The sequence below is a fragment of the Salmo trutta genome, unplaced genomic scaffold (genome assembly GCF_901001165.1).
Source record: "Salmo trutta unplaced genomic scaffold, fSalTru1.1, whole genome shotgun sequence".
Classification (NCBI taxonomy): domain Eukaryota; kingdom Metazoa; phylum Chordata; class Actinopteri; order Salmoniformes; family Salmonidae; genus Salmo; species Salmo trutta.
The window spans coordinates 106,634-115,403 of record NW_021822840.1 but is presented as its reverse complement, the minus strand read 5'-3'; positions in this window follow the sequence as shown (position 1 = coordinate 115,403).

Below are 8,770 nucleotides of genomic sequence, written 5' to 3'. Positions count from 1 at the left end.
GTCTGATTTAGGAGAGATGAAGAGAGAGGCTGTGTATGCTTTTTAGAGAGATAAGATGAGATGCTGTGTACTGTCTGATTTAGGAGAGATGAAGAGGAGAGGCTGTGTACTTCTTATTAGGAGGATTAAGAGGAGAGGCTGTGGACTGCTGAATTTAGGAGATGAAGAAACAGGAGAGCTGTGTAATGGTCTGATTTACAGGAGAGATGAATAGGAGAGGCTTTTGTACTGTCTGATTTAGGAGAATGAAGAGTAGAGGCTGTGTAACTGTCTGATTTAGGAAGATGAGAGGAGAGGCTGTGTACTGTCCTGATTTAGGAGAGATGAAGAGGAGAGGCTGTGTACTGTCTGATTTAGGATAGATGAAAGGATAGGCTGTGTACTGTCTTATTTAGGAGAAGATGAAGAGAGAGTGCTGTGTACTGTCTATTTAGGAGAGATAAAGGAGCGGCCTTTTGTAATGTCTGATTTAGGAGGAGATGAAGAGGAGAGGCCTGTGTACTGTCTGATTTAGGAGAGATGAAGAGGAGAGGCTGTTGTACTGTCTGATTTAGGAGAGATGAAGAGGAGAGGCTTGTGTGACTGTCTGATTTAGGAGAGATGAAGAGGACGAGGCCTGTGTAGCTGTCTGATTTAGGAGAGATGAAGCGGAGAGGCATGGTACGTGTACTTTAGGAGAGATAGAGAGAGGCTGTGTACTGTCTGATTAGGAGAGATGAAGAGGAGAGGCTGTGTACTGTCTGATTTAGGAGAGATGAAGAGGAGAGGCTGTGTACTGTCTGATTTAGGAGAGATGAAGAGGAGAGGCTGTGTACTGTCTGATTTAGGAGAGATGAAAAGGAGAGGCTGTGTACTGTCTGATTTAGGAGAGATGAAGAGGAGAGGCTGTGTACTGTCTGATTTAGGAGAGATGAAGAGAAGAGGCTGTGTACTGTCTGATTTAGGAGAGATGAAGAGGAGAGGCTGTGTACTGTGAAAGAGTAGCTCTGTTTATTATACTGTACTTTAGATGGGCTGTTTATTATACTGTACTTTAGATGGGCTGGGCCTCCTGTGGGCTGGGCCTCCTGTGGGCTGGGCCTCCTGTGGGCTGGGCCTCCTGTGGGCTAGGCCTCCTGTGGGCTGGGCCTCCTGTGGGCTAGGCCTCCTGTGGGCTGGGCCTCCTGTGGGCTAGGCCTCCTGTGGGCTGGGCCTCCTGTGGGCTGGGCCTCCTGTGGGCTGGGCCTCCTGTGGGCTGGGCCTCCTGTGGGCTAGGCCTCCTGTGGGCTGGGCCTCCTAGAAGAAGCAAGACACTAACAATAAAATAAAAAAAATTTACACCTAAACACACACCTTTTAATATAGACACACGCCTAAACTCACACTTCCTGTTGACGTTAATTAACTGCTTCCTGTCCTGCAGGGATGTTGTGACGGAGTCGTCAGTGGGCGGAGCGAGAGAGAATGAAGAGAACCCTGTTATCACCAAGACGGACGATGGGAAGAAGGTGAGAGAGAGAGAGAGAGAGACCCCGTCTTTGATTCCTCCTGACCTCCTAAACTGACCCCTCATCTCCTAAACTGACCCCTCATCTCCTAAACTGACCCCTCATCTCCTAAACTGACCCCTCATCTCCTAAACTGACCCCTCGTCTCCTAAACTGACCCCTCGTCTCCTAAACTGGCCCCTCGTCTCCTAAACTGGCCCCTCGTCTCCTAAACTGGCCCCTCGTCTCCTAAACTGGCCCCTCATCTCCTAACTCACCTCCTAAACTGGCCCCTCATCTCCTAAACTGGCCCCTCACCTCCTAAACTGGCCCCTCATCTCCTAAACTGACCCCTCATCTCCTAAACTCACCTCCTAAACTGGCCCCTCACCTCCTAAACTGATCCCTCATCTCCTCAACTGATCCCTCATCTCCTCAACTGATCCCTCATCTCCTAAACTGGCCCCTCATCTCCTAAACTGGCCCCTCATCTCCTAAACTGATCCCTCACCTCCTAAACTGGCCCCTCATCTCCTAAACTGGCCCCTCATCTCCTAAACTGGCCCCTCATCTCCTAAACTGGCCCCTCATCGGACCCCTCATCTCCTAAACTGACCCCTCGTCTCCTAAACTGGCCCCTCGTCTCCAAAACTGACCCCTCGTCTCCTAAATTGGCCCCTCACCTCCTAAACTGACCCCTCACCTCCTAAACTGACCCCTCACCTCCTAAACTGACCCCTCACCTCTTAAACTGACCCCTCAGACCACCTAAACTGGCCCCTCATCTCCTAAACTGGCCCCTCATCTCCTAAACTGATTCCTCATCTCCTAAACTGACCCCTCACCTCCTAAACTAACCCCTCACCTCCTAAACTGACCCCTCTGACCTGAGAAGGAGGCGGAGAGAGGAATCGAGAAAAGATTCATTGAGAAAGAAAGAGCCCAGTTAAAGCCGACCTTTGATTTTGGACACATTTGAGCCCAATGTTATTGTGTTGGTTTGCTCATCAGGTTAGAGTTAATTTAACCCTGTGGAACCTCGTCAGGTTAGAGTTAATTTAACCCTGTGGAACCTCATCAGGTTAGAGTTAATTTAACCCTGTGGAACCTCGTCAGGTTAGAGTTAATTTAACCCTGTGGAACCTCATCAGGTTAGAGTTAATTTAACCCTGTGGAACCTCGTCAGGTTAGAGTTAATTTAACCCTGTGGAACCTCGTCAGGTTAGAGTTCATTTAACCCTGTGGAACCTCGTCAGGTTAGAGTTAATTTAACCCTGTGGAACCTCATCAGGTTAGAGTTCATTTAACCCTGTGGAACCTCATCAGGTTAGAGTTAATTTAACCCTGTGGAACCTCGTCATGTTAGTTAATTTAACCCTGTGGAACCTCGTCAGGTTAGAGTTAATTTAACCCAGTGGAACCTCATCATGTTAGTTAATTTAACCCTGTGGAACCTCATCAGGTTAGAGTTCATTTAACCCTGTGGAACCTCATCAGGTTAGAGTTAATTTAACCCTGTGGAACCTCGTCAGGTTAGAGTTAATTTAACCCTGTGGAACCTCATCATGTTAGTTAATTTAACCCTGTGGAACCTCGTCAGGTTAGAGTTAATTTAACCCTGTGGAACCTCGTCAGGTTAGAGTTAATTTAACCCTGTGGAACCTCATCATGTTAGTTAATTTAACCCTGTGGAACCTCGTCAGGTTAGAGTTAATTTAACCCTGTGGAACCTCGTCAGGTTAGAGTTAATTTAACCCTGTGGAACCTCATCAGGTTAAGGTTAATTTAACCCTGTGGAACCTCGTCAGGTTAGAGTTAATTTAACCCTGTGGAACCTCGTCAGGTTAGAGTTAATTTAACCCTGTGGAACCTCGTCAGGTTAGAGTTAATTTAACCCTGTGGAACCTCGTCAGGTTAGAGTTAATTTAACCCTGTGGAACCTCGTCAGGTTAGAGTTAATTTAACCCTGTGGAACCTCATGTTAGTTAATTTAACCCTGTGGAACCTCATCAGGTTAGAGTTAATTTAACCCTGTGGAACCTCGTCAGGTTAGAGTTAATTTAACCCTGTGGAACCTCATCAGGTTAAGGTTAATTTAACCCTGTGGAACCTCGTCAGGTTAGAGTTAATTTAACCCTGTGGAACCTCATCAGGTTAGAGTTAATTTAACCCTGTGGAACCTCGTCAGGTTAGAGTTAATTTAACCCTGTGGAACCTCGTCAGGTTAGAGTTAATTTAACCCTGTGGAACCTCATGTTAGTTAATTTAACCCTGTGGAACCTCACATTTTTTTCTTCTCTAATTTTGTCATTTTTAATTCTCTCCTCTCTCCCTCTCCTCTCCCTCTCCTCTCCCTCTCCCTCTCCTCCCCCCTCTCCTCTCCCTCTCCCTCTCCTCCCCCCTCTCCTCTCCCTCTCCTCCCCCCTCTCCTCTCCCTCTCCTCCCCCCTCTCCTCTCTCTCTCCTCCCCCCTCTCTCCCTCTCCTCCCCCCTCTCCCTCTCCTCCCCCCTCTCTCTCTCCTCCCCCCTCTCCTCTCTCTCTCTCCTCCCCCCTCTCCCTCTCCTCCCCCCTCTCCTCCTCCCTCTCCTCCCCCCTGTCTCAGGAGGACACAGTGAGCTCTGACCTCACCACAGGCGTGTCAACCATCCCCAAACCTCGCCGCGGACGCCCACCCAAGGCCACACCCTCCCCTCTGGCCAATGAGAAGGAAGGAGGGGCAGCCAAAGGCAGGAAGAGGGCGGCACCAGCCCAGGACACCGCCCCCTCGGGGGAGCCAAACTCCATCAAGATCCCTAAAGCTGAGGACGTCACGCAAATCCTAGACCTGCAGAGGTGAGGAAGGGGGAGACAGATCCTAGACCTGTAGAGGTGAGGAAGGGGGAGACAGATCTTAGACCTGTAGAGGTGAGGAAGAGGGGAGACAGATCCTAGACCTGCAGAGGTGAGGAAGAGGGGAGACAGATCCTAGACCTGTAGAGGTGAGGAAGAGGAGACAGATCCTAGACCTGCAGAGGTGAGGAAGGGGGAGACAGATCCTAGACCTGTAGAGGTGAGGAAGAGGAGACAGATCCTAGACCTGCAGAGGTGAGGAAGAGGAGAGACAGATCCTAGACCTGCAGAGGTGAGGAAGAGGGAGACAGATCCTAGACCTGCAGAGGTGAGGAAGAGGGAGACAGATCCTAGACCTGTAGAGGTGAGGAAGAGGAGACAGATCCTAGACCTGTAGAGGTGAGGAAGAGGAGACAGATCCTAGACCTGTAGAGGTGAGGAAGAGGAGACAGATCCTAGACCTGTAGAGGTGAGGAAGAGGGGAGACAGATCCTAGACCTGCAGAGGTGAGGAAGAGGGGAGACAGATCCTAGACCTGTAGAGGTGAGGAAGGGGGAGACAGATCCTAGACCTGCAGAGGTGAGGAAGAGGAGAGACAGATCCTAGACCTGCAGAGGTGAGGAAGAGGGAGACAGATCCTAGACCTGCAGAGGTGAGGAAGAGGGAGACAGATCCTAGACCTGCAGAGGTGAGGAAGAGGAGACAGATCCTAGACCTGTAGAGGTGAGGAAGAGGAGACAGATCCTAGACCTGTAGAGGTGAGGAAGAGGAGACAGATCCTAGACCTGCAGAGGTGAGGAAGAGGAGACAGATCCTAGACCTGCAGAGGTGAGGAAGAGGAGACAGATCCTAGACCTGCAGAGGTGAGGAAGAGGGAGACAGCTTGATTGTTTAGGAAATCGGGTGTGTTTTAGTGCTGGGTTGCAACAAAACCCTGCAGCTCTCCAGTGGGACGAGGAGTCAGACAGCTGTAGAAACCTGACCTTAGTTTTAAATACACATTTCAGCTAAAGAATTAAAACTCTATTGTTTTGTTGCTTTATAGAAGAATAGGTTGTGTGTGTGTGTGTGTGTGTGTGTGTGTGTGTGTGTGTGTGTGTGTGTGTGTGTGTGTGTGTGTGTGTGTGTGTGTGTGTGTGTGTCTCTGTGTGTGTGTGTGTCTCTGTGTGTGTGTGTCTCTGTGTGTGTGTCTCTCTGTGTGTGTGTGTGTGTGTGTGTCTCTGTGTGTGTGTGTCTCTGTGTGTGTGTGTCTCTGTCTGTGTGTGTGTGTGTCTCTGTGTGTGTTTGTGTGTCTCTGTGTGTGTCTCTGTGTGTGTCTCTGTGTGTGTGTGTGTGTGTGTGTGTGTGTATCTGAGGTCCTCTCTTCTTGTTTCAGGTAAAGAGCTCTGCAGCCCAGATCAAGATCCTAAAGAAACACTCTGAAGCTCTTCAGGTCTCCCCTCTCTCTCTCTCCCTCTCTCTCTCTAATCTCCTCTCTCTCTGTAATCTCCTCTCTCTCTCTCTCTCTGTAATCTCTTCTCTCTCTCTCTCTCTCTCTGTAATCTCCTCTCTCTCTCTCTCTGTAATCCCCCCTCTCTCTCTCCCCCTCTCTCTCTCCCCTCCCTCTCTCTCCCCTCTCTCTCTCTCCCCCCCCCTCTCCCCCCCCCTCCCTCTCTCCCCCCCCCCTCCCCCCCCCTCCCTCTCTCCCCCCCCCCTCCCCCCCCCTCTCTCTCCCCTCCCTCTCTCCCCTCCCTCTCTCTCCCCCCCTCTCTCTCCTCCCCCTCTCTCCCTCCCCCTCCCCCCCCCCCCTCTCTCTCCCCTCTCTCTCTCTCAGGCCTTGTAGTCCTGGTCTGTGGCTCTTAATCTCCAAAATGTTGTTTCCTTCTTTGATTTCGTTGCTCTTTATCTTTTGTGGAGCAGTTTGTTTTTAAAAGAAATATTTCCAAACCGTTTTAATCTGGTTTTGATGACAAACAAGTTTTTGCTAATTAAATTCCCCCAGGATATCTTGCCTCTTCCTCCTGTCTGCTGGCCTCTTCTTCCTCTGTCCCCTCCTTCCTGTCTCTCTACCACCAGTGTGTTTATTTTATATAGTTTAAAACTTGGCTATTATATACTTAAGCCATATATATATATATATACACTGTATGTTTGGCTGTCTGACAAACACATACACAGTTCTTTCTCATACTTGTTAGAGAGAGGAAGGAAGGAAGGAAGGAAGGAGAGAGAGAGAGAGAGAGGGAGGAGGGAGGGAGGGAGGGAAGGAAGGAGAGAGAGAGAGAGAGAGAGGGGAGGAGGGAGGGAGGGAAGGAGAGAGGGAAGGAAGGAAGGGGGGACAGAGAGAGAGAGAGAGAGAGGGAAGGAAGGAAGGAGAGGGAGGAGGGAAGGGAGGAGGGAAGGAGAGAGAGGAAGGAGAGAGGGAAGGAGGAGGGAGGGAGGGAAGGAAGGAGAGAGAGGAAGGAGAGAGGGAAGGAAGGAGAGAGGGAAGGAAGGAGAGAGGGAGGAGGGAGGGAAGGAAGGAGAGAGGGAGGGAGGAGGGAGGGAAGGAGAGAGAGAGGGAGAGGGAAGGGAGAGGAAGGAAGGAGAGAGGGAAGGAAGGAGAGAGGGAGGGAAGGAGAGAGGGAAGGAAGGAGAGAGGGAGGAGGGAGGGAAGGAAGGAGAGAGGGAGGGATTTGGGCACTTTTCAGAAAAAGCTGTTGTTCAAGCAGGGGTTAACTGATGAATAGACAAACATGACTTATTATTTTTCCTTTCGATCTTTTTAGCAGTCAAACATTGAGAACTTTGAAATTAAAATTTGTATTGAAATGTTAAGTCTGTTGGTTAATTACTTGGGCGAGGAGAGGAGAGGAGAGGAGAGGAGGGGAGAGGAGAGGAGAGGAGGGGAGAGGAGAGGAGGGGAGAGGAGAGGAGAGGAGGGGAGGGGAGAGGGGAGGGGAGAGGGGAGGGGAGAGGAGGGGAGAGGGGAGGAGAGGAGAGGAGAGGAGGGGAGGGGAGAGGAGGGGAGGGGAGGGGAGAGGGGAGGGGAGAGGAGAGGAGGGGAGGGGAGGGGAGGGGAGGAGAGGAGAGGAGGGCTTCAGTTGGTTGAATATTACAGCATCTTCTACACATTTGGTCTGAGAAGTTCCATCGGGGCTCCCAGCTGATCTGTGATCGCTTGCTCTCCCCTGGGTGATGGATTCCATCCACGTTCCACTTCTTCACGCCTTACGGTCCATGTTTATTCTTCTTGCTTGTTTTGAATAAAGGAAGTCTTTTAAAAAATAAAAATAAACACTTCAGAAATTCAAAAAAATGTTTGAACAGTTTAGGAGAGAAAAATAAAAGTTTCTCTTTTCCAAGTTTTATTTCTATATTTTAGTCAGAAAGCGTTTTTTCATTCTGCCTTGATAATGATTCCAGACATTTTGTTTTTTGTTGTAGATGTTTCAGGATGGTTTTTCACGTGGGCATTTTTAATTTTTGATGCAGAAAATAAATCCCTTTTTAGATGTAAAGCCATGCTGTGTTTCTTCAGACCAAAACACATTCCACTTTACATTCTACAATACTTCCTGTTTGCTCATCAATTCATGCCTAGACCCCCAGGAGGTTACTACAGGAGGTGGACGGCCTAGACCCCCAGGTTACTACAGGAGGTGGACAGCAGGTAGCCTAGACCCCCAGGAGGTTACTACAGGAGGTAGACAGCAGGTAGCCTAGACCCCCAGGAGGTTACTACAGGAGGTGGACGGCCTAGACCCCCAGGTTACTACAGGAGGTGGACAGCAGGTAGCCTAGACCCCCAGGAGGTTACTACAGGAGGTAGGTAGCCTAGACCCCCAGGAGAGAACTACAGGAGGTAGACAGCAGGTAGCCTAGACCCCCAGGAGGTTACTACAGGAGGTAGGTAGCCTAGACCCCCAGGAGGTTACTACAGGAGGTGGACAGCAGGTAGCCTGGACCCCCAGGTTACTACAGGAAGTGGACAGCAGGTAGCCTAGACCCCCAGGAGGTTACTACAGGAGGTAGACGGCCTAGACCCCCAGGAGGTTACTACAGGAGGTAGACGGCCTAGACCCCCAGGAGGTTACTACAGGAAGTAGACGGCCTAGACCCCCAGGAGGTTACTACAGGAGGTGGACGGCAGGTAGCCCAGACCCCCAGGAGGTAGCCCAGACCCCCAGGAGGTGGACAGCAGGTAGCCCAGACCCCCAGCAGGTAGCCCAGACCCCCAGCAGGTAGCCCAGACCCCCAGCAGGTAGCCCAGACCCCCAGCAGGTAGCCTAGACCCCCAGGAGGTAGCCCAGACCCCCAGCAGGTAGCCTAGACCCCCAGGAGGTAGCCCAGACCCCCAGCAGGTAGCCTAGACCCCCAGCAGGTAGCCCAGACCCCCAGCAGGTAGCCCAGACCCCCAGCAGGTAGCCCAGACCCCCAGGAGGTAGCCCAGACCCCCAGCAGGTAGCCTAGACCCCCAGGAGGTAGCCCAGACCCCCAGCAGGTAGCCCAGACCC